The sequence below is a fragment of the Lissotriton helveticus genome, chromosome 7 (genome assembly GCF_964261635.1).
Source record: "Lissotriton helveticus chromosome 7, aLisHel1.1, whole genome shotgun sequence".
NCBI classification, from domain to species: domain Eukaryota; kingdom Metazoa; phylum Chordata; class Amphibia; order Caudata; family Salamandridae; genus Lissotriton; species Lissotriton helveticus.
The window spans coordinates 559329161-559354888 of NC_136068.1; the positions used below are offsets into that span (position 1 = coordinate 559329161).

Below are 25728 nucleotides of genomic sequence, written 5' to 3' on the forward strand. Positions count from 1 at the left end.
TTCCCTATTCTATTTCTTCTTTATTATTTAACTCATTTCTGCCCAGACCATGGTAAAGGGAGCCGGGAAGCACCCTGAGAAGGGGAAGGGTCCCACACCCCGTGCCCGGCTCCCGTGCGGGCGTTTGAGGGGGGAGCTAGTGATGCCACGGGAGATCTTTAGCGCGGAGGAGGTGGCCGCACTCATCTTCCACGTCCAGCGCCGCCTCCCCAAGACCATCCTGGGAGGCGGCAAGATCGCAACCGGCTATGGCATCCGGGAGCGCCGGAAGCGGTGGGAGAAGGTGTGCCGGGCCATGTTTAAGCTCTCTGGGGTCCGGCGCACCTATAACCAGGCCACCCACCGCTGGACGGATGTCATGGACCGGGAACGGGACTTGCTGGACGCGCTCGGCGTAGAGGTCCCCGGGCTTGGTGAGTAGTAGTAGCTATTTCTAGCTATTTCATCACTAATCTGTTTTATCCGGCTCTGTTATTTGCAAATCTTTGTTCTTTACCAAGAGCAATAATGCTGCCGATTACATTGTAGGTAAATTATATTTCAAAATCTTCTATGCATTTCAGGTGCACTGCTCTCCTTCTCAGTAGCCTTGCTTGCTACTATGCTTATTTGTTTTGTATTTTGTGTTCATTTCATTGGCCTGAGAAATTATGTATGAGTGTAGTGTAAAGAAGTGCGTAATGCTAGACACTAAGGGTCATATTTTCAATTACCGCTGCATCCCTGCAAAGTAGCAGGGATGCGGCAGTAATTGTGCGCCATGCCACCACCACCCATTGGCCCAAAACGTCACAGAAGCCTTACGCATCTGTGCCGTAAAGGCGGCGCATTGCTGGAGTTGCGTGCCAACGATGGCGCAGCTCCAGCAATGCTCTGGGGTGCCCTATCTCCCCAATGCTGCATCAAGCCGTACGTCGGCTTCAAGCAGGCGCAGGGTTTGAGTCACGCATCATTGTCCTAAAAGTGACTGATTGACATCTTGTAGATTTCCCTCAGCCACTTTTAGGATTCGTTCCTGCGCAGGAACGCCCTCCCTTGCGCCAGAACGCCCCCTGATGGCGCAGGGCTTTACAACGTGATGCATCTCCCATATGCGTTTTTTTTTTATATATACGCCGCACCATGGCGACTCTTTTGTTCTGCCGCTGCGTCACAAAAGTCACGCAACAATGGAGGAAAATGAGCCGCAAGGGACTTCTAAATCAGCCCCAACAGACTGAAGTCCAGTCCTTCCTTTAGACACTTGGCTATAAGAAGAAATAGTGGTGGTGGTCGGTGGATTGATAGTTTGAGTATTCACTGATCTGCAAGCAGGATGGACTTTGTCTGTCACTTCGCGTGCTGCGGACTGCTGCCTGCCAGGCCTAGGCAAACCTTTTTAGTAGTCTGTTTAGTGAGTTACATAGGAACTTTCAAAGTCAACGGTCCGCAAATCAGGCAATACGAATAACGTAGTATACCACATGAGATAGGTCAATATATCCCGTGGAATAGTTGTTTATCTATTTGCTATTTCTCCAAAATATTTTGTTATTGTTCTTTTGAAATGTTTGATTTGGTTGACAAATCTCATCCATGTTTTCTGGTCTTTCTTTCTTTCATGTTGTACATCAGCTCCCCCCAAGGGCAAGAGGACACAGGAGGAGGAGGAGGAGGGTGCTGTTCAGGAGGATGCAGGCCAGGATCGGGCAGGCGAGGGCTCCTTTGCTGGCCCCAGTAAGTTTTAATTTTAATATAGAGTACCTATTTTTTCCTAGCGTTCCTCATTAGATTTTTTCTAAATCGTCTTTGATCTTCTTGTAGACTGGATCTAAATTCTTATCCTGCCTCGACTATGACTCCCTGTGGTATTACTAGATTATTCTTATTAGTCTGTCTGTGTAGCTAACCAAGATTGCACATTTGGCAATTCCATTGGACTCCCATTCTAGTCAGCAATAGCTCTATGCACTGAGTGCAGTCCTCTGGGATTGTCCATAATGTCTTTTCAAGTCTTCTAAATGTTTATGCTTTGACAATTGCCAACAATAAAAAGGTGAATGACCACCAAGAAAGAATAAGATACTACTTTACTTTCGGTTTGGATAGGAGGACAATCCATTCTACTACTGTTGCAGGGACAAATCTGCACAAACCGAACTATGAACACTAAATAGTGCATTGTTTATCAATTATAATAGGTGCAGGTAGACTTTCTTTCCACATACCTCAGTGATATCAGACTTTGAAGAACCCCCAATCTCCTTAATGACTAGATAGTGTGGCAGAGTCATTTAGCTCCCAAAGTCACCGATGATTGATCCCCAATGATCATTAGATTATCCAACGCAGGACAAGAGTACGGAGTCAGAGTCAAGAAGTGCCAGAGGCACTCATGCTTGCAAAACCTTTAGCTCATCCACTCTAGTCTGGAGGACCAAAAACCACAGAGTCTATTTAAGTTTAAAAGCTTTATTAAAAGTAAACACATTTATTAAAATCAAATTTGTCATAAAAGTAAACGTTTAACTGAAAATGGAAAAGTGCTTAGTGCTAACGATTAATTGGACATATTTCTTGTGGAAAAAGGGACATTTTTACTTTAGAGTAGACAGTTACAAATTATTACATTGTATTTCGTTTTTTTAACATTTGTTTATTCCTCCTAGACCAAATATTATATAGTAGTGAGTGGTGTATTCTAACATTCTTTAATGTACTTTTTAGGTGGAACATTTGGTGGCGGGGCCAGCGCGGAGGTGGTGGTGTTGGGCGAGGACTCTGGGGAGGAGGCGGTGCAAGTGCCGGACGTTCCTGTGAGGGTTCGCACGGTGGTGGCGGGAAGAGGTAAGCTATATATTCCTTACTTATTGAGATTGAAGACTGCATAGTGTGCTTTCTGCACGGGTGTATTATAAATCAACCAGGTAGTAGCCTCCTCTAAATGTACTTCGACTTAGCTGTGAAGTTTTTGGTGAGAAGAATCCCAATAAGATCTTAGATGAACTTGATGGATGGGATGAACGGAAAGCGAAAAGCGAAAGAAGGGTGTAAGTAAGTGTGGAAGGACGAGAAATTTTATGATGGCTGGCAAAGAAGAATGATATGTGTTTGCTTGGCCCCCGAGGTGGCTGGGAAGGAAAGAATATGGTATGGTGCATGGCTGGGTCAATGATGAAGCAAGGATGGGTGGAAGGACAACAGCCTGGGTGGGTGAAACAGAAACTGTATGTGTGCATATACTTTGAATGGATGGATGCCTGGAGCGTGGTATTATCTGACTCTTAGATAGCACATGTATATCTAGAGAGAGTAGATGGTCACTGGATGAACTAAGTGTTACCTTGAAGAGCATGTAACACCGCACCCGCACGTCCGTTCCAGTGTAGGGAAGGCAAGGAAAATAAATTGTAAATTTGTCCAATACTACCATGGATAGTAGCAGTAGTTTGTATTGCAACTGCAAGCACAGCATATATCCGGTTATTACGGTGGACACTCCGTACCTCTCTTAATAACTTTAGTTTAGTAGTAGTACGTCATTCATGTGTGGGTGTATCACTGTTCACTCAATAATAAGCAAAGCACCTAAAGTCATCCCATATGTCATCAAATACATCCCATGTGAAGTGATAGATAATCAAATTATTTAGCTTCTTCATTTTCCTTTTCTAGTACTCATTTGCACTGTAGGGTGAAAGGTAAATTAATTAAGCAGTAGCCCTTGTAACAGAGTATTCTCAGTGCCACCCGTAATAGAAAAGTAATAGCTTCACCACCTGCATGTACTGGACCGGTACAGTAACGCAAGTCTGTCTCACTCATCATGGTGTGCGTCTGTTTTTCTCGGGTGCAAGTTCACTGCGCTGGCATTCTGCTGGCTTGCATACGATAACGTACCAATTTTCCTAAACAAGAGAGAAGAAGAAGAATAAGACTGGTGTACTGTCATAGTCCACTGTAATGGAAGTCCATAGTGGTCGTAGAATTTGTTCATTAAACTCCCACTAATGTTAGAGCAAGGATGCAGAAGTGGGAGGTTAGATAGATACTGTCCTCAATAGTTATGTACTGTGCTTTCAATTTTCTACTTGTACTGTGACACAACTTTCGGCTCAATCACTTTGTGTTATTAATGTTAAGGAGCATTGGTTACAGACTATGTCTTTCTTTCTTCATATAGTTGCTCCTTCCAAATCGACATCACGGAGGGAGCAGGCTCGAATGGCCCGGCAACGGAGGCTGGATGTGTAAAAACCTTAAGGCGGGTCGGGGGCAATCGATATTTGCCCGGCGGTATTGCCTCTGTGACCCTCTAGTTATTTAATCAATGAAGAGGCAGGCGCTGGAGACTGGAAAGCAGGAAACAAGGTTTTTATTCTCTCCGGAGGAGAACACAACGAAACGGACAGAAGGTATCGTTCTGAGGTGCTCTAACTGCATCCCTGAGGCCTGGCCTCTTATACACAAGTTTATGACTTTATTGTACATTACACATTCATGTTAAAGCTTTGATGTATGAAAAAGACATTCCCGGAACTCCCTTTGAGCCCGTTCCCACACACATTTACAGTCGAAGTCCCCACCCTAGTCACAACAGGTGATGAGTATCACGCAGCTGGATATTCCGCCGATTCACGGAATGTGGGGGTTTGATCGGATCTCATGGAGTGGGGGCTTTGATCAACCCGGGGATCCTTTGATGGGGGAAGCTTTCTATAGTACGGGGAGGGGCAAGGGATGGTATCGGCAGAGCTGGGTGTCGGCCTGGGAACGGGGAAGACAAAACGGGCACACGGGGAAAAAGGGGGTTTGCATCTAAGGGCCGGAGATCATGAAAGGGAAGCAGGGAGGTGTCGCGCTGGGAACAGGATGAGGGCCTGGGGCAGAGCAGCGCCGAAGAGGGGTTTATGACTCAAGGCAGGTGCAAGCAGGGGGTGGTCAGCGTGCAGGCTTAGTGAAGGCGAAAGGCTATGTCAGGGGCCAGCGGCATGCAAAAGGGTTCGTTCTGATCGGGGCATCTAACAAAATGGCGGGCGCGCACGACAAAAGTGTGGCATCAGGGGGAGAGGCAAGATGGCGCAGATAATGTTCACCGAAACGTACTAATTTTCAACAGTCCTCCCTTTAACATATTCAAGACATCTTGCTGGTTCATTTTCTACTCGGTTCTATTGTGGTGGGCATGAGAAAGAAAACGGTAGGAACCCTAGATGAAAAGAGTCGTAAACAATACATTTTAACATTTCTAGTTTTAGGAGGTGGGCCTATTTGATAAACTTTGATCAATTTGTCTAGCAGGAAAGTCATAGGAATGCAATACAAAAACGATTTTGTAGCGAGAGCAGCAAGCATATTTCATACTGGCAGGTTATTACATATATATCAGGTTCGGATTGGAGCATGATCAATACAAGGGCGGCTGGGAGAGAAATGAGGTCTAGCAGAAACGGCGATTGGGGATGTCAAATGTTCTTTGCTGCCTTTCGTTGGCGCTGTTGAGCACCGGCGGTGGAGCTACGAGTCCAGCTCGGTTCTAAGTTCTGCGTTGCAGGGCACGACCCTTTCCTCGCGTTCCTGGTCGGAAAGGCCCCTTTCGCCCTGTGTCCTTTGAGGTGATTGTCAGAAAGTTCAGATGGAAGAAGAGCGTTCAAAACAGTCCATAGGGTAGGTCAGAGGAAAAGGGGGATGGAGCAAGGCCAAATTAGGAACAAACTAGGGGAACGAGAGACTTCCAATAGGCGAGCGTGTGACCGAATTCAGAGAGCGGGGACTTGTCGACAGACACTGGACATCGAGCAGGGACATCAGGTCGACCCTTTCTTCTCATGTTGTCGAAAACAGTGCCTCGTCCTGCAGCTCTTTTCTGTCGTGGTCTCGCCTTGGCTAATATCGCAGGTGTTCCTTAGTCTGCAGTCAGGCCTCGTGCTCCCACATCCGGTCCTTCTCTCCTCCAACAGCAGTACCCTTAAACAAGTTTGAAAAGACAGTCTTTAGAGAATTTGCAGATGAAGATAATCAAAAAGTCTATTTCTCTCCCAGCTCCAGGCAAAGAATGAAAATGCCCGTTATATTGGTGTTCACAACTGGCATATGAATGACCGGAGACGGGCTTGTTGGATTTACTATGACTTTCCTTTACAATTATTTACTACGCAGGTATTTTGCCGGGAGACGAACATGGCTAAACATTTCCTTTCTATTGATGCATCCTGCTTTTCAACTACTACGGGGTTCATTTTGATGATTTCTTTACCTTGGACTAGTCTGTTAACCTTGTAAAACATCATTCTGGATCCTACGTAACCTTTTACGGCCCGATTACTTAATTAGGAAGGACAGGGGTTTTATGGGAAACAACCAGGGACATAGGAAACTTGTGGTAAGGGCATAAATCGACCCATCTCTCACAACCGGAAATGAGGGGTAGTTTCATAATTCCAGTTTTTGGGCGGCTGATACAGGGGAGGTAACAGGGGTGATCATTTTTCCGGTTTTGGGTATTGCGACATTTCGGGGAGGGGAGGGTCGCGTATTCTGAGGTCCTTGTTTTATACCATAGGAGCCGTTGACCTGTAGTTCCCTTATTTCGGGCCAGATTAGGGAACCTCTGTCGCCTTACCTGTCCTTTCCCTTACGGCCCAACCTCGGTTTATTGACTTCTAGCGGAAAAGGAGAGGTAATGACGCGGCCTCAGGGTGATTGTATTAAAGACAAGTTTTTGTGCAAATACTGACGGTATTTGAAGCCAATTAGGTGGTGTGCTAGGGGTGGCAGTCTGCCAATTTCGGGGCTAATCACTCGGAAGAGTGGGAGTAAAAAAATAGAGGGAGAGAGAGAGAGAGAGAGAGAGAGAGAGAGAGAGAGAGAGAGAGAGCGTAACGGCAGGCTAAATAGTACACGTGCAACAGAGAGGGTGGCAGTGTATTCAAGAAAGGCTATTTAGTGCATTACGCAGTAAAGGGCATTCACGGGTCTGCGTTAGGATCTTGTAATCATGCAGTTTGAGCATTAGACAGGGTAGAGGGGACGTGCTTTGAGAAAAAGGAAAGAAGAAAGGAGGTACCATGTTGTCGCACTTCTCGCATTCTCGGTCCTTCGACCAGTTGGGTCGACGCCTCAGTCACACACACACATTCCCTCATAGTTTCGCATCATACGTGACATGGGTTCATTCGTCCAGTCTGGTTTAAGGGTGATCACTTTTTATCAGGTTGTGCTAATTTTTCGGGTTTGTTCGATACGTGAGTAGTTTGCAGGCGTGCTTAGACACCACCTTGCGGCGCTAGTCCGCTTCGTGTATTAGACATGGCAAGGCTTCGGATCTTCGCCACACCTCGGCTGTAATTTCTGATGTAACCTGCAGAAGGAGGAAAAAAGGGGGTGGGGGAGACAGCGTTCGCGCACATTCAAATACATGGATTCATAAGTCCTTTACTTACCTCTTACTCGTCTTTCCTCCTCGGGGCAGGGTCCCCGGGGATATGGTTTCTGGAGTCGGGGGGGGTAGTGTGTCCATACAGGTCGTGTGCGGGGAAACGTAAAAAGGAAACCAGAGGTGCCTAGTGCGAGGTATCTAGTCAAAGGATGTATCTCACTATCGGGATCCTTAAACCTCTTTCAACGCTGTGGCGTTCTAAGGTTCTTCGGTTCTTGGGGTCAGCTCCGTTCCCTGGTACTTTGGAACGTTGTACTTTATAACATTTACATTATTTCATTTCACCCTCCCTTTACATTCCTTCATTTACACCGTTCGTTTTACCCATCCTTGGAAGTCAAGGTCTTCCTCTACGCGAGAGTTCATGAGTCAGTCGCGTACTTTGAAGGCGGAGTGTCGTGTTGTCGATCCGATCCGTCCTCCAGGGCTGGGCAACCATCTTCTTTTAACCTTAAAGAGAGAGCAGAGTAGGGTGCACAGAAAAGAACTTTCCCACCGATCCCACATTTTTAAAATAAAGCATGCAATACCCGTCCATAGTTTCAAAAACTTTATTTTGCAAAATCATTTCAGCATGTGGATTATGAGGGTGCGGTCGTATTTGGCCGGTCGTGGCAATGGCTAAAGTGCGTACAGTGGGGGGTGTCGTTTGCGGCAAAAAAAACATCGGAAAGTTTTACTTATTCATTTGTAAGAGACTAAAACGTCTATTAATTGGCTGGGGGTTCGGGGGCATTTATTTTCATAATTTAGAAGCATAATCATAATAGTGGTAATCAGATTTCTTATATGCATACCGTACGTGTGCGTCGTAAATGAGGTTTACATCAGTTATAAAAATATAATACATTGTACATTTGTAATCAACATTTGTAACGGGGATCCTTTCATACTGTTCGTCGAGTGAGTTCTCCTTGTCTTTTCTAGCCAAGTGTACAAAGGATCATATAAAATCTCAGAACATCAGGTTTATATTAGTGCGAAGGAACACCACGAGGTGTTTGTAAGTTCCGATTGATACCAGCGCCATTTTGGGCGGGGCCGGCTCAGTCCGGAAGCAGCATCAGGGGGAAATGTTTCCCATTACTGGCAGTTTGGACCAGAGTCCTTTTCGGTAGTTCTAGAATTCATGCTAACAGAAGGAGTGGCAATGTCATGTTTGTTTCGTTGGCGATCAAGGCAGCCGTCCCTTACCGGAAGCCTGCAAAGGCCGAAGGTTCCGCCGGGGACCTTTGTAGGATCTTCAAGGCTGTGGAGATGCTGTCGGAGATGGGGGCTCGTGCTCCAGGGGGCAAATGTTCGAGTTATGTTGCTGGTCAAAGTTACTCTAGTGGTCGGGGCCCGCCTTCCAGCGGACCCAGACGCCATTTTGAGGCCCTACAGGGGCCACTCTCGTCGAGTTTGCAAGAGTGGGAGAGATCCTTCGGAGTGGAAGGAAGAGGTCTCTGTTTTGTGAGAGCGGGACGTTCGGCTGGGGTGCAGCTGTGATGCCCCCACCTGGGGGGCGAGGGAGACTGGTTCGCATCGTCTCCTTCTCCCGGTGCACTCCAGGCCGCTCCTTTTCATCGCCCCGCATGAAGGTTTCTCCACATCCGGTGTTCCCCAAGACCTGTGCTCGGTGCTGTGGGAGTATGGCCACCATTGCACGTTCGGTGCTGCGCAAGTACTGGGGTGCCACCATGGTGTGTTCGGTGCTGTGGAAGTATTGGCACCATCGCCTGACTGGGGGTGTTCGGCGTCGGGCCGGGGGCTGGGAAACCTCCTATCGGTGGAGGTGGGAGAGGCTCGTCCGCGTCGCCTCTCCCTCCCAGCCCAACTTGGACAAATTGTTGTGGAGGTACGTGCAGGACATCCCGCCGTCCAGGGCTGCTGCGGCTGTGACGGAAGAGAAAAGGAAGAGGTGCCTCGTTCTTCTCTGGACATGTGGCGGGACTGCTTAAGTCTATCCAGGCCCGTTGCGGCTGGCTGAGGAGACATGTGGCGGAACTACCTACAACTGCCCAGGCTGCTGGCTCCTGCCTCTCCTCCGGCTCCCCCATACGTTAAGATTTCCTGACCAAGAGTTGGCGGCCGGGGCCCGCCTTATATGGGTTGCCGTTGGTTGGGCGTAGCCGTAACCCTGCCCTACTTTGGAAGGTTCCAGAATGAGGGGGGGGGGGGCGAATGTTCTGTTTGACTTTCATTTTCTACAGTTTACCGTTATTATTCCTTGTTTGTTGTGTTAAATTAAAAGTTCAAGTTCATTAATGGTCTACGGATTTTGTTTTACCATTTCTTTCTTTTCAGGTTGTTTTTATGCTAAGTTTCTGCTAACAGAGGTTGAGTAACACGGAAACACGTGTAGAGGGATGACGCAGATTTGTACATTACATACACACAAACTCAGACGGGGGGACAGTACAAGTACGACATACAAAGACCCAAGACGAATATAAAACAGTTATTGGTCATAATTATCTCTTTCCGTCTGTGAATTTGAAACGAGGCTGGGTTCCCGTCTTGACGTTGCCCGACCTAGGAGAACTTGAGCATGCCGCTGAAATTGTCCTGGCGAAATCTGTGCCATCGGGCATAATCAAACGTGGTGGTTCTGTCTGGTCTGTCTATGTAAGTCGGGTTCTTCTTTGTCTCGCGCTTTTTCTCGTACTGCCGGTCTGTCGTTCTTGTCGGCCCTTTGCCTTTACTCACGCTCAGTAGAGTCGGGCATTGGGCTTTCCAGTGTCCGACATACCTACAAAAAGCGCATTGGTTTTGCCCTAAGTCTGGTCGTCTTTTGCATAGTGTCGGGGGATAAGTTGTGGGTAGCGGTGTCCTGGGGTTGTCCTGTCGGTATATTTCTCTACTTGGTTTGTCCTCGTCTTTTCTCTGTCGTTGCATAGCCTCTCTGCGCCACATACCGAGACTGTCGAGCATAATTGGCGTTGTTTTATTATTTCGAAGGGCTATTTCTAACGTTTCTATTTTATCAAGGTCAAAGGATCCTGCCAGTGGCCACTGTTTGTCTTGACTATCTTCGGTATACCTGTGCCACAATTTATTATAGGCTATGGTGACTAATCCATAGTTTATGAACATGTCCTTATTAGGGGTGCCTTCTAGTGGAGCTATATGGTCCACCTCTAATACACGGTCCGGGCTAAACAGGCTATTAATCAGTGGGGAGAAGACAGACATGACGGCTCGTAACGAGGGACTAAAAAGTCAGCACTGCCTATCTTATCACTAGGTGCAAAGACCGGACAGAATATTTCTATTCTACGTTGTTTGCAGGCAGTGAATACCTCATGGATCAAAATAACAAAAGACCAATAAATAACAATGGGGAGAATGAGTAGGTCCGCAAAGATCTGCGTTACCTACCCTTTTCACTATCTGCAAAAAGGGTGGTCTCTTCCCTGTTTGCAGACAGGGAATCTCCAGGAAACAATAGTTTGCGAACAACAGTTCAGTTTCAAGTGATTATTGAGTGGGGGAGAAAAAATAAGCACGGCTGTTGCCCTACCTATCCTCCACTGCTTGCAAAGAGAGAGCCCGTTGTTTCTCCGTTTGCAGACAGTGAATCTCCAAATAAATAAAAAGAGCAATACTAGTATTTTTGAACAATCAAGCAATCAAGCAATTATTTCGCAACTTGTCGTGATTACACGACCTTACCCGGACCATATGGACAGTTTCTTGTCTTCCGAATCCAGCGCCCGATCGTCCTCTTTTTCTCGTATTTCTCACGGCACTCCTGATGGTCCCCAGTCAGGACCGTAGATCACTCGAGAGAGGTCTGTTCGGAACTAGTGAAGTTCGGATGATCGGCTGCCAGACGAGGGTCTATTGGGCAAGAGCTCTCCCGATCGTTGCAGTCGTTCACTCTGTCGTCGGGACCTCTCCCACTGGATCCACGAGTCGCTGATGGGCCCCACGCTTGGGACGCCAATTGTAAAAACCTTAAGGCGGGTCGGGGGCAATCGATATTTGCCCGGCGGTATTGCCTCTGTGACCCTCTAGTTATTTAATCAATGAAGAGGCAGGCGCTGGAGACTGGAAAGCAGGAAACAAGGTTTTTATTCTCTCCGGAGGAGAACACAACGAAACGGACAGAAGGTATCGTTCTGAGGTGCTCTAACTGCATCCCTGAGGCCTGGCCTCTTATACACAAGTTTATGACTTTATTGTACATTACACATTCATGTTAAAGCTTTGATGTATGAAAAAGACATTCCCGGAACTCCCTTTGAGCCCGTTCCCACACACATTTACAGTCGAAGTCCCCACCCTAGTCACAACAGGTGATGAGTATCACGCAGCTGGATATTCCGCCGATTCACGGAATGTGGGGGTTTGATCGGATCTCATGGAGTGGGGGCTTTGATCAACCCGGGGATCCTTTGATGGGGGAAGCTTTCTATAGTACGGGGAGGGGCAAGGGATGGTATCGGCAGAGCTGGGTGTCGGCCTGGGAACGGGGAAGACAAAACGGGCACACGGGGAAAAAGGGGGTTTGCATCTAAGGGCCGGAGATCATGAAAGGGAAGCAGGGAGGTGTCGCGCTGGGAACAGGATGAGGGCCTGGGGCAGAGCAGCGCCGAAGAGGGGTTTATGACTCAAGGCAGGTGCAAGCAGGGGGTGGTCAGCGTGCAGGCTTAGTGAAGGCGAAAGGCTATGTCAGGGGCCAGCGGCATGCAAAAGGGTTCGTTCTGATCGGGGCATCTAACAAAATGGCGGGCGCGCACAACAAAAGTGTGGCATCAGGGGGAGAGGCAAGATGGCGCAGATAATGTTCACCGAAACGTACTAATTTTCAACAGATGCCACTGTCGCCGAATATCGGCGGCTGGTGGCCCTGGAGGAGGAGGACACGCAGTCAACCGGTGGAACCACGACATCCTCCACTGGGACAGCTGCATCCTCCTCCATGCCCCCACGGGCTGCCAGCCAGCGCAGTGCTACAGCGGTACGGAGCCGGGCTAACAAAGCCAACCGCCACCGCCAAACAGAAAAAAGACCAGCTGCCCCCCACAGGAGTTGCAAGGCACGCCAGCGCCGCCTAGGAGTCAGAATGTCCTACCTGGAGCAGGAGGTCCTTAGGTACAAGAACTTGGTGGAGGGCCTCCGCTTCGACCATGCCACCCTCCGCAAGGAGTATGATGCCCTGGCCGCAAAATTCACCAGCACCCTCCAGTAGTGGAGTGTCCCTTGCCCTTTTTTTAGAGACTTTTGGGGGGTGGGATTTGGGAGTTGGGTTCTTTTTGGGACTTTTCAAAGACAATCGTTGGGGTTAGGGAGGGTCTTGAGGGAGATTATTTTGTTAGGGCTACATAAATATACTTTTTTAAACTTTATCTGACCATACCTGTTTTTTAATGCTTTTCAGTCTGGTGGGTGGGGGTTTAACAGTAAGTTTGTTTTCCTGAAGAGTCCTAGGACTTTAGTAGTACTACCATCAATCTCTCGTCTAGTCCTAATAATCCATTATACTACCTCCCACCAAACGCTTATCTTACCTGTAATTTGTGTTAGAAATTCGGGCTAGGACCAGGGCTGGCTCCACGGGAAATGGGGATTAAGGTTGGCAATCCTGGGCGGATGAAATTTCCTCGTTGCGGTGGTACTAGTGGTGTGACACAGTGGCAGTTGCATGCCTATGGAAAAAAAGAAAACGAAACCTGGTTTGTCCTTACTGTAGCATTACAACGGTTACGGTACGATAGAGAATATAGCAGGTAACAGTACACTAGAACAGTACCACAATGTAGCCTAACAAATGGTAAAGTATTGCAAGTATAACTAGTACTTGCGTTGAATTTATTTGACATTGGCTCCTACTACTACAAGAAATAGTACTGAAGCTGAGTAAGTCTAGAATATATCCTCGTATTCCTTCACCAGCCTGTTGCTATGACCTTATCCTCCCCAGCAAGTGTGTGGATTTATTGATGTCATTTAGTCAGACATCAAGCAAAACCACACAGCCCGGGGGAAGAGGGTTAGGGTTTGGAAAATGGATGGGAATGGGGGTTTCTTTTTGGGTAGGTTTTGTTGAGAGAAGAAAAAAAAAGCACAGCATAGACAAACAATAATTTAAGATAAAGAAATCTTTGGGTACAAACTAAAGCTAACCACATGCAGTCACACTCATAGAAGAAAACAATGGATACTGTATCTGTATTCTGTATGTTGTTGGAGTTGTCCTGTTGAATTTGGTAAGTAAGTTGCATGCAGCAAACAAATCCTCTTATTAGCGGCACTCCTCCATTCCAGCTGACGCTTCGTCCATCAATGTTGGTGACCAGTGACCACTGACAGAAGACACCCTGTCCACTGCCTGCCTGGCGGATGTTGACTGAAACCCGGCCTGTAATTATTAAAAGGAAAACAGGAAGTGCTATTACAATACCACTGATAAATAAATATAAGGTATGTACGCTGTGTGGTGCAAAAAGTCACACTTTGATTTTCCTAATAGACAGTACAATATTTTTGAAATTGCGTAATCTGTCTGAGTCACCATTTTAAGGATAAATAAGTATGGCCAAATTAATTTAGCGGATCTTTCCCCTCAAGCTAGGTGTACTGTAAACTGTGTTTTAGAACAAAGTTAGACCTTCCCAGCAATGCTCCCACCAAGACCCTTACTAAAGCCAGTCGCAAAAATGTAGAAGACCCCCAATAAGATCTCAAAAAACGAGGCCTAGCAGAAAAATGGTGACAAAACGTACTTTGAAAGTAAAAGTAGGCCCAAATACACCCTTACCCACCGTGGATTGTATTCAAACAACTTGCAAGCAAGCAAAAGTATCCATAGCCAGCATCGCTCCAAGAGTGCTCTAAGACCCCAGAACTCAGTTGCAAAAATCTAGAACACCCCGAAACACATGCAATCCTGCTGCTAGGGCTAACCCTAACGAACCCTAAGTTACAAAAAGTGCCAAAAGGCTTTTCCTTATGGATTTTGTCCAAACCACTTCTATCCGGTATTAGACCATCCCAGGAATGCCCCAAGAGACCCGCCAACCCACCCGCAAAAAAGCACGCGACAACACCCCCAAACAGCCAAAAAGCAAAATCTCATACTTACAATATCTCTCGGCCTTCGGTCCAAACGCGCTGTGCAGCTAGGTCATCATCATAACTCCTGTTTTCCACCACGGATTTCCTGAAAAGCAAATGCAATCAAGATTAGACTGTTGCAGCAGTGCTTCGACAGAGACCCCGCAACCCACCCACAAACACCAGGAAGCCCCCCAAACAGGCCCCCGAAAACGCTACATTGAGCAAGATGTCAGAAGAAATAGCAAAAAAAAGGCTTTTCCTTATGGATTTTGTCCAAACCACTTCTATCCGGTATTAGACCTTCCCAGGAATGCCCCAAGAGACCCGCCAACCCACCCGCAAAAAAGCACGCGACAACACCCCCAAACAGCCAAAAAGCAAAATCTCATACTTACAATATCTCTCGGCCTTCGGTCCAAACGCGCTGTGCAGCTAGGTCATCATCATAACTCCTGTTTTCCACCACGGATTTCCTGAAAAGCAAATGCAATCAAGATTAGACTGTCGCAGCAGTGCTTCGACAGAGACCCCGCAACCCACCCACAAACACCAGGAAGCCCCCCAAACAGGCCCCCGAAAACGCTACATTGAGCAAGATGTCAGAAGAAATAGCAAAAAAAAGGCTTTTCCTTATGGATTTTGTCCAAACCACTTCTATCCGGTATTAGACCTTCCCAGGAATGCCCCAAGAGACCCGCCAACCCACCCGCAAAAAAGCACGCGACAACACCCCCAAACAGCCAAAAAGCAAAATCTCATACTTACAATATCTCTCGGCCTTCAGTCCAAACGCGCTGTGCAGCTAGGTCATCATCATAACTCCTGTTTTCCACCACGGATTTCCTGAAAAACAAATGCAATCAAGATTAGACTGTCTCAGCAGTGCTTCGACAGAGACCCCGCAACCCACCCACAAACACCAGGAAGCCCCCCAAACAGGCCCCCGAAAACGCTACATTGAGCAAGATGTCAGAAGAAATAGCAAAAAAAAGGCTTTTCCTTATGGATTTTGTCCAAACCACTTCTATCCGGTATTAGACCTTCCCAGGAATGCCCCAAGAGACCCACCAACCCACCCGCAAAAAAGCACGCGACAACACCCCCAAACAGCCAAAAAGCAAAATCTCATACTTACAATATCTCTCTGCCTTCGGTCCAAACGCGCTGTGCAGCTAGGTCATCATCATAACTCCTGATTTCCACCACGGATTTCCTGAAAAGCAAATGCAATCAATATTAGATTGTCGCAGCAGTGCTCCCAGACCCCAAAACTCACCCACAAACACCCGGAACCCCGCCAAAAAGCACCTCAAAGGCAAGTAAGTCAGCAAAAACGGCAAGAAATTTCCGCCTCATATTTGGTCAAAAACACTTTTATCCGTTATTAGAGCTTCACAGCAATGGGCCCAGAGCCGTCAACTCACCCGCAAAGAAGTAGAACACCCCCACAAGTGCTGAGTCTTTCTTCATTGGGCGTAATCCAGCCCTCTGCTTTGAGGGAAATAGGAGGAGGAGGATAGTGGAGCATGTTCTTCTGAACTTGTGAACCTGAGGAATGTAGACTGCGGCACCTTCAAATCAATAAGCAAACAAGTGAAGACAGATCTGCTGATGGGCTTGTTTTTGGGATTAGGTGATTAAAGTTTGAATTAAATTAACTGTGCAAAACAAGAAAGACAGACACACAGGAATAAAAGTGAATAAGGACGAAAAAGAAAGTTATTGATTCATTGTCTCATTTTCAGGGCTCGGTGTCAGGGAATAAGAAGAAGATTTCATCATCATACTCTGCGAATTCAGGCAGGATGAGGTCAGCGTCACCGAAAAGAGAACAAATCCCCTCATCTACGTTGCCGTCCTCCTCGTCTTCATGAGGCGTGCTTTCTCGTACTTTGTAATCTGGTGGTATGAGGTGCTGATTCATCTTGATCATTGTTAGCCTCTCCACATTTTTGGGCGAGAGGCGGCTCCGTTTGGGAGTTACAATGCCACCAGCAGCACTGAAAACACGTTCAGAAGACACACTTGCGAGTGGGCAAGACAAATAGTTTATAGCCAGGTTGGAGAGCTGTGGCCACAATTGTTTTTTCCCATGCCAATACTGCAATGGCTCATCATTAAGAAAGACCTCTGTTGAGTCATTCAGATAGTCCTGCACCATCGAGTCAAGGTCCTCAACGGTTCCTCCACTTTGCTTACTTTTTGCTGTGCCTGTGACCTTTTTTCGAGAACCATACCCAAGCAAAGTTAGCCAATCCTCTTCAGCAGCCACTGTTACTCTTGTGTGTGGTGCAGATGATCCGGTTGCCGGTGTCTTTAACGGCTGAGAGGTCACTTGTGCCACAGCCACAGGTGCAGAAGTGGATTCTTTTGACTGGGGATGGCCTGCTGATGCTGATGCTGATGTACTGCCTTCTCCTTCAATATCCTGCCGTTCTTTTTCAAACCTCTTGGCTGTCCAGGCTAGCCAACGTTTGTACTTTTTAACATCTTCATCAGCAAAAGGAAAGAATGGTTGGCCTTCCAGCGCATTTTTGTAGCGTGGATCCAGAATAGTAGCACAAATGTAATGCTGTTCTGAGTTGATATTTTTAAGACGTTCATCACCACGTAGGCGCTCTAATAATTTCTCCGACAAAAGAAAAGGGTCTTTGTTTTTTTCATCTTTTTCTAACTCAGAAGACACCGCCTTCAGTTGGTGCTCCAGCATGCACAACAATGGGATAGCTTTTCCCAAAATACAGTCCTCCTGGCTGACTGCACGCGTGAAGAACTCAAAAGGACGAAGCATGTCTGTCAGGCTTTTAACTATGTCCCATTGCGCCGCACCCATCCGCAGGTCCTTCTGAGCTGTACCCTCTTTTAAGAAATAGTGATCGAGTACCGTATACTGCTCATACAGACGCTCAAGCATGTAGAAGGTTGAGTTCCAACGTGTTGCCACCTCCTGGATGAGTGCTTTCACTGGCATTCGACGTTCAAGTAGCAGGCTCCTCAGATGCTTCCGGGCCTTAAAAGAATGGCTGAAATGGTTGCACATTTTGCGGCAGGTGGCCATTACCTCGCACGCTGGACTGTCTTTATCACTCAAGAATTTTTGAACTACCAGGTTGATACAGTGCGCCAAACACGGCACTCTGAAATAGTCACCCAGCGCCATGGCCTTAACTACATTGGCGCCATTATCCGTGGAAACATAACCAATCTGGCGTTTTTTTGGGGACAGCCAGTGAAAGACCTTTTTGTTAAACTCGTCCAAAATGTTTTGTGATGTGTGACTTTTCTCCAAGCCAAACATGGCTAGTGTTGCATGTTTACGAGCAGCTTTAAAAACTTGGTCCTGGTCAACACCTGCGTTTAGCTTTGCTTTAACACCTGAAAAAAAGACCCAGTGTGCAGTGATGCACATGTAATCAGCGCCTGCGCCACTGGTCCACATGTCTGTTGTCAGATGTATTGTGTGAACAGCACTCTTCTGCAAAGCTGCCCCAATCGCCTCCAGCACATCTTCATGTAGTGCTGGAACCGCAACTCTGGCAAAATAGAACCGGCTAGGAACCTTCCATTTAGGGCAGAGCGTTGCCACTAATTCTAGAAAACCTACCGCTTCTACAAAAGAAAAAGGGAGACGGTCCACAGCTAGCATTTTAGCCAGCTTAGTGTTATACAGACGCGTCAGTGGGTGGTTGTGTTCATATGGCGCGTCTGAAGAAAACATGGTTCTAATGTTGCCCTGGACCAAGCATTTACGGGATGATAATGACTTTGTTGACCCAATTATGCTCGCTGGTGAACTTTTGCGCGATGGTGTCTCACTCGCTCCAACACTCTTAGTGTGCCTCACATGGGGTGTGCTGCTGACAGGGGTACTGGGTGTAAGTGAAGTGTTTGACACGTCTTCTTCCTCCTCGTCATCATCAGATGCAACATCAACGTTTTCTTGACTTCCAATTCGGGCTTCCTTGATCGCATTTAGGTGCGCAAACCATAGGACAGTGTGCTGTCTCTCAAGATGACCTCTCTGGCCTCCGGTACCATAGTTGGTACCTGACTTACCACGACTAACTGCAAGCTTACAAAGGGTACAAATGGCGAACTTTTCCCTTTTTGGGCAAACAGTAAAGAAGTCCCAAACTGGGGACTTGAAGTGTCTGTGGGGCCTGGAGGAGGCGGCGATACTGGTGGTGGTGGTCATGCTGCTAATGCCAGATGAAGTGGAGGATCTGGATTGCCCAACTTTTGTACGTTGTGCACTTTCACCGCCACTAATTAAGGTCGAGGTGGATGGAGGTCCCTTCTTGTGAGAAAGAAATATGGAAGCGGTACGAGTTGGTGTACTTAACTCCAATGATTGTGGTGTTTCTACTGCCTCCTCGTCGACAACATCATCATCATCACGCTCAGCAGCTTTTCGGGCTAGGGTCAAAATGTCTGTTTGCTGCATGCCCGCTGGGGCTGCAGTGACCTTTATGATGACTGGGTCGTCGTTGTCAGAGTCTTCATCAGCAGCAGTATCCGCCACTTCTTGTTGAGCCTCATCATCACACTCCATAACTCTGAGACTTTGGACGAGCTTCCTTTTACGCTTAACTACCTTTGTCAGATCATGTGCCTCACTCTCAGACGGCAGTGGAGCTGGTTCCCAATTTTGATCCGTATCATCAGAAGGAGGTGTGCTTGAAGAAGATGTAGACACCACCCTTGATCTCTTCCTTGCTAGGGGTGTGGAAGACAATGAATGATCATCAGGAGGAGTATCTTCCTCAAATGATACCTCGCCTTGATTGTCGATTTCCTGATGTGCCCCTACTTCGGGAAGAACAACTATTGTGGGCACTTGTGACCCTCCATGCACCTCTGCTTGCGCATCTCCTTGCGCTGCCTCTCCTTCCACATGTACTTGGGCTTGTACTTGCACATGTGGTTTTTGTTGCGGCTGTGGTTGTTCAACACTCGTCAGATGAGTTACAACAACCTGTGTTGATTGAGGGACATTGCTGCTACTTTCTTGCGATGAGCCAACATCACTGGTCGATGGTGATTGAACAACTAGACTAAGTGCCTCTGCAGCACTGAAAGGCTTGGACTTAAGTTGGCCTGGTGGTGGTGGTGGCACTGAGCCCAATGGAGCGGGGGTGCTGCTCCCAGCTTGGTCCCCAGCAGATCCCGCTGCTGCTGCAGGCATACTTTTTTTTTACTCCCAAAAAAAGGGGCGGCCGGCACACCAGTCTCCTTGGTAACTTGCTTCTTCTGCTCCTTACTGGCAACTTTCTTGCTAGAGGAGCTACGGGTAACTTTTTTTGGGGCCATCTTCTTCAGAACAGCAGGCAGCAATTGCACGAGTTGCAGAGTTGTCTGTGTCCAGACGTGACGTCGCATGACGTTATGCTGCACACACACACCGCTGTAGGACTTCTTCCTGGCACTGGTGGTTCTCAAGAGTCTTGTGCACCTAAAAGCAATGGAAGACAGAGGAACATCAGTTCAGTTATACACCCCAAAAAATGGAAAAACACAGAAAAATAAGCACAATCCCATGCCATCCATGATGTTTACATTCAAGACACCACACAGAAAGACTAGGCCCATGCAACACTCACTACCCCTGGGGATAATGGATGAAAAGTAGGCTAAATAAGTGCAGGCCTCAGACACTGCCTCTCTTCAAAATGGCCCCTTGCACCCCAAGCACATGTTGCCTGTACCAGCCAGCACTCAAGATGGCCACCACCACCACCCACATGGCCAGTCCACATCAACAGTACACCCCACAAAAACAGAAAAACACCCAAAAATCACCACAATCCAATGCCATCCAGGATGTTTACGTTAAAGAGAGTGAGACCCCACAGGCACACTCAGTCCATGCACCACTACCCCTGGGCAAAAGGCCACACCAGAAGCCCCAAAAAAACGACAAAAAACACAAAAAACAGCACAATCCCAGCCCATCCATGGCCTCAATGGTGTTTAAATTCAAGAGGACACCCCACAGAAAGACTAGGCCCATGCAACACTCACCACCCCTGGGCAAAGGGCCCCACCAGCAGCCCCAAAAACAACAAAAACAACAAAATTCAGCACAATCCTAGCCCATCCATGCCCTCAATGGTGTTTAAATTCAAGAAGACACCCCACAGAAAGACTAGGCCCATGCAACACTCACTACCCCTGGGGATAATGGATGAAAAGTAGGATAAATAAGTGCAGGCCTCAGACACTGCCTCTCTTCAAAATGGCCCCTTGCACCCCAAGCACATGTTGCCTGTACCAGCCAGCACTCAAGATGGCCACCACCACCACCCACATGGCCAGTCCACATCAACAGTACACCCCAAAAAAACAGAAAAACACCCAAAAATGACCACAATCCAATGCCATCCAGGATGTTTACGTTAAAGAGAGTGAGACCCCACAGGCACACTCAGTCCATGCACCACTACCCCTGGGCAAAAGGCCACACCAGCAGCCCCCAAAAAACGACAAAAAACACAAAAAACAGCACAATCCCAGCCCATCCATGGCCTCAATGGTGTTTAAATTCAAGAGGACACCCCACAGAAAGACTAGGCCCATGCAACACTCACCACCCCTGGGCAAAGGGCCCCACCAGCAGCCCCAAAAAACGACAAAAACAACAAAATTCAGCACAATCCTAGCCCATCCATGCCCTCAATGGTGTTTAAATTCAAGAAGACACCCCACAGAAAGACTAGGCCCATGCAACACTCACTACCCCTGGGGATAATGGATGTAAAGTAGGCTAAATAAGTGCAGGCCTCAGACACTGCCTCTCTTCAAAATGGCCCCTTGCACCCCAAGCACATGTTGCCTGTACCAGCCAGCACTCAAGATGGCCACCACCACCACCCACATGGCCAGTCCACATCAACAGTACACCCCACAAAAACAGAAAAACACCCAAAAATCACCACAATCCAATGCCATCCAGGATGTTTACGTTAAAGAGAGTGAGACCCCACAGGCACACTCAGTCCATGCACCACTACCCCTGGGCAAAAGGCCACACCAGCAGCCCCAAAAAAACGACAAAAAACACAAAAAACAGCACAATCCCAGCCCATCCATGGCCTCAATGGTGTTTAAATTCAAGAGGACACCCCACAGAAAGACTAGGCCCATGCAACACTCACCACCCCTGGGCAAAGGGCCCCACCAGCAGCCCCAAAAACAACAAAAACAACAAAATTCAGCACAATCCTAGCCCATCCATGCCCTCAATGGTGTTTAAATTCAAGAAGACACCCCACAGAAAGACTAGGCCCATGCAACACTCACTACCCCTGGGGATAATGGATGAAAAGTAGGCTAAATAAGTGCAGGCCTCAGACACTGCCTCTCTTCAAAATGGCCCCTTGCACCCCAAGCACATGTTGCCTGTACCAGCCAGCACTCAAGATGGCCACCACCACCACCCACATGGCCAGTCCACATCAACAGTACACCCCAAAAAAACAGAAAAACACCCAAAAATCACCACAATCCAATGCCATCCAGGATGTTTACATTAAAGAGAGTGAGACCCCACAGGCACACTCAGTCCATGCGCCACTACCCCTGGGCAAAAGGCCACACCAGCAGCCCCCAAAAAACGACAAAAAACACAAAAAACAGCACAATCCCAGCCCATCCATGGCCTCAATGGTGTTTACATTCAAGAAGACACCCCACAGAAAGACTAGGCCCATGCAACACTCACCACCCCTGGGCAAAGGGCCCCACCAGCAGCCCCAAAAAAACGACAAAAACAACAAAAATCAGCACAATCCCAGCCCATCCATGGCCTCAATGGTGTTTAAATTCAACAAAACAGTTGTATCATGCACCCATAACCAACACTGGTCCTACTGGATACTGTGGCTACCCACAATATATTTTATTTAATGTTCTGAAAAAGTTCCAAAATTGTAGTTGCAGCAACTGTAATGCCCCAAACAAACTTACTTGTGAAAGTTGATTTCTAATCCAAAAGTGATCCAAAGAAAGTCAAAAAGGCCTCAAATCCAAATATCCAGCAGCACCCACAAAAAGTAATCCTTCCAGGTCAAGGTCCAAATGAAAGTGACCAGCACATGAAGAAAGCACTGGGAGGCGCCTGCTGGACAGGAACAGGAAGTTGGAGACTGTGGGCACTTCCTTCCTCCCCCCCCCAAAAATGGACTCCTTGCAAAAAAAAAGGCCATGCAAATGTCAACCTGAGGAGTGATTCCGATAAAAATCATCATTTTCTGAAGGTTTATCCTGTTTGCTGGTGGATTTCTTGTGCAGAATTGCTAAATCTCTATTTCGCGAGTGCGAGATTGTTCCTTTCCCCCGCAACTACGTGTTCGCAATTGCGAACTCTCGCGAGGCGTGCTGTGCAAGGTGGCAAGCCGCGATTACGTATTCGCGGGCGCCAAACTGCCGCGGGATCCCGCAGCAAGATCCAAAATGGCGCAGCACTCGCAAAATATGATCGAGAAAAACAACTCGGCAAACGCTGAATGATGGAAAGTGAACGCCGTGCACCACGCCGTGCGCCGCAATATTGTATCACCAAGCAAAAAATCCGCCGCGAGCGAATTCACGGATTTCGCTAGTTGCGAATTTGCCAAAAATCCGCGAGCGGAACGGATTTTACGCCCATGCTTAACTACCATGCGCGGACGCAGGCACTCTTGCACCATGTTGCAAGGGTGCCTGTGTTTGGGGAGGATTGTTTGTGTGCAAGAAGGGACTCTTTCCTGCACAAAAACAATCACAAGAGGTGTTTTCATCTTTCTATGAGTGCAATAGAATGCAGCACGCATAGGAAGAGAAAAAAACGAGGAGAAATGAAAACATTTCTCCTCGTTGTACCTCCCTATGCCTCCCCTGGCAAGGCCTACCATTCTGACGCATTTCCAGGTTTACAATTACTCATAAATCTGAAAAAGCGGCAGAAGCCATGGGTGCTGCATGGGAACATCCACAGCAACACCCATGGCACGCCGCTTTCATGTAAAGTTGTACGTGACTGGTGGCTTTACGTGGCCTTGTACTTATGGGGCAGCACATTGCTCTGCTTTGTGACGCACTGGAAGCACAAGGGGCTTGTAAATATGCCCCACAGTTCGCTAATAGTGAAACTCATAGACCAATGTTGGGTCCACTCATGAGTCGTGGAGTGTGTGAACTACACAGGGCAATTAGTTGTGTCAACTGTCCACAAACTCAGGGTCATATATATCATAGGTTTTGGGTCATCCTCTGCCACGCAAGGCAATGCAGGGTGGCGCAAAACCTACAATGAGATTCATCCAGACACGCATGGACCTGTGTGGCTCTGTGCAACTTGGTAAATTGGGGGCATATTTATTAAGATATCACACAGCAAGTCAACTTGCTATGCTGCGCTGCTTGATAATGAGAGGGCAGGTATGCACCGTACATAATATTATAATTTGCATTGCTGTAATTCTCCATCACTGACACACAATGTGCTGCCTAGCACTAATGCAGGCACCCTTGCACTATGTGCTGCTTTGCTCTGGATTTATCAAGCCACTTAGGGACATGCAAGGTGGACTTGCGTGGCTTGATAAATCCTACTTAGTTTTTTCATTGCACTTGTGCTACGGTGACCCAAAACCTATATAAATATGCTCCCTAGTGTTATGCAAGGCAGCGCAAGTTGCATAGTGAGATAAGTGTGTGTGTAGTGACTGTATGGGTGAGTGAGTGGGTATTTGAATGGCTATATGAGTGAGTGACTGGGTGTGTAAGTAGCTGTATGGGTGAGTGAGTGGCTGTTTGAGTAGGTGTTTTGTTAAGTGAGTTTGTGTGTGAGTGACTGTATTGGAGAGTTAGTGTCTGTGTGAATAGCTGTATGGATGAGTACGGATTTGTGAGTGCTTGCACGGATGTGTAAATGTGTACGTAAGTAGTTTTGTGAGTGAGTGTATAAGGGCTTATATGGGTGAGTGAGTGGCATTGTTGAGAGGCTGATTGGGTGAATGAGTGGGTGTGTGAGATAATTCAGAGGTAAATAAGTGGGTGTGTGAGTAGCTGTGTATGGTTAGTGTATGGTTATGTGACTCGCTGTATGGGTGAGTAACTGGTTGTATGAGTGGCTGAATGGGTGAGTGAATAGTTGTGTGAGTGGCATTGTGAGTGAGTGGGTGTGTGAGTGGCTCTATGGAGGAGTGAGTGGGCAGTGGCAGTGCCCGTGAACTGCTACGTACGGCGCCTGATTTTAACTGCACTGAGGATTTTAAAACGATCGTTTAGCGCGCTCTGGTGCAATTTGTGTGTGTCAGCTGCGTTTTATGATTTTAACATTGGAAAACATTTGAAACTTACCTGATTGGGGGGCTGCTCACCCTGACCTGAAGCCTGCTCTCGATTTCCTCCTTCCCGCCCCGGTCCGACGCGGTGATTAGCACCGTTGCGCGGAGGGCGAGGAAGGGTAGAGAGAGGCACTTCCGGTGTGCTGGGGGCCGGTTAGCGGTCTAGTGCTCTCAACCTGTAGAGGCTTTCAGGGATAAAAGGCACTCGGAATTTGGCCGCGTTGTGGTGAGTGGGCAATGGCAGGGCCCATGAACTGCTACGTACAGCGCCTGATTTTAACTGCACTGAGGATTTTAAAACGATTGTTTAGCGCGCTCCGGTGCAATTTGTGTGTGTCAGCTGCGTTTTATGATTTTAACATTGGAAAACATTTTAAACTTACCTGATTGGGGGGCTGCTCAACCTGACCTGAAGCCTGCTCTCGATTTCCTCCTTCCCGCCCCGGTCCGACGCGGTGATTAGCACCGTTGCGCGGAGGGCGAGGAAGGGTAGAGAGAGGCACTTCCGGTGGGCTGGGGGGCCGGTTAGCGGTCTAGTGCTCTCAACCTGTAGAGGCTTTCAGGGATAAAAGGCGGAAGCTTAAACGGCCACGCTGCGGACGCGCACAGCCGGCGCGCCAAAGGCAAGCCCATCTGCGCGCGGCCGGACGGGGACCGGAGCCAGTACCCCTGGCCGGTCAGAAGCAGCCAGACTGAAATATAATGCGGCAGAACTGCGTGGACTACGCCCGCCTGTAGCCAGGGACTGCAGGCGCAGTATGATGGCTACCAAAGACGGTGCCTGCAGACCCTGTACATTTGGATGGAACTTGAACCACACAAGGCAGGTAGAGAGGGTGGAATTCTGTGGTGGGCTACTAAATTGTAGATCGCTAAGCAAACACAGAATTGAAATCTGTGACCTGCTCCTGGATAAAAAGCTGGATCTCTTGTTCCTTA

At 47.8% G+C, this 25728-nt stretch overlaps 1 protein-coding gene across 2 annotated transcripts in view; it reads left to right on the forward strand.

Annotated features, from left to right (window-relative positions):
- The window catches only part of LOC144766890 (membrane-spanning 4-domains subfamily A member 4A-like), a 462568-nt gene that overhangs the window by 393273 nt on the left and 43567 nt on the right, over positions 1-25728 (forward strand). The window lies entirely within an intron of this gene.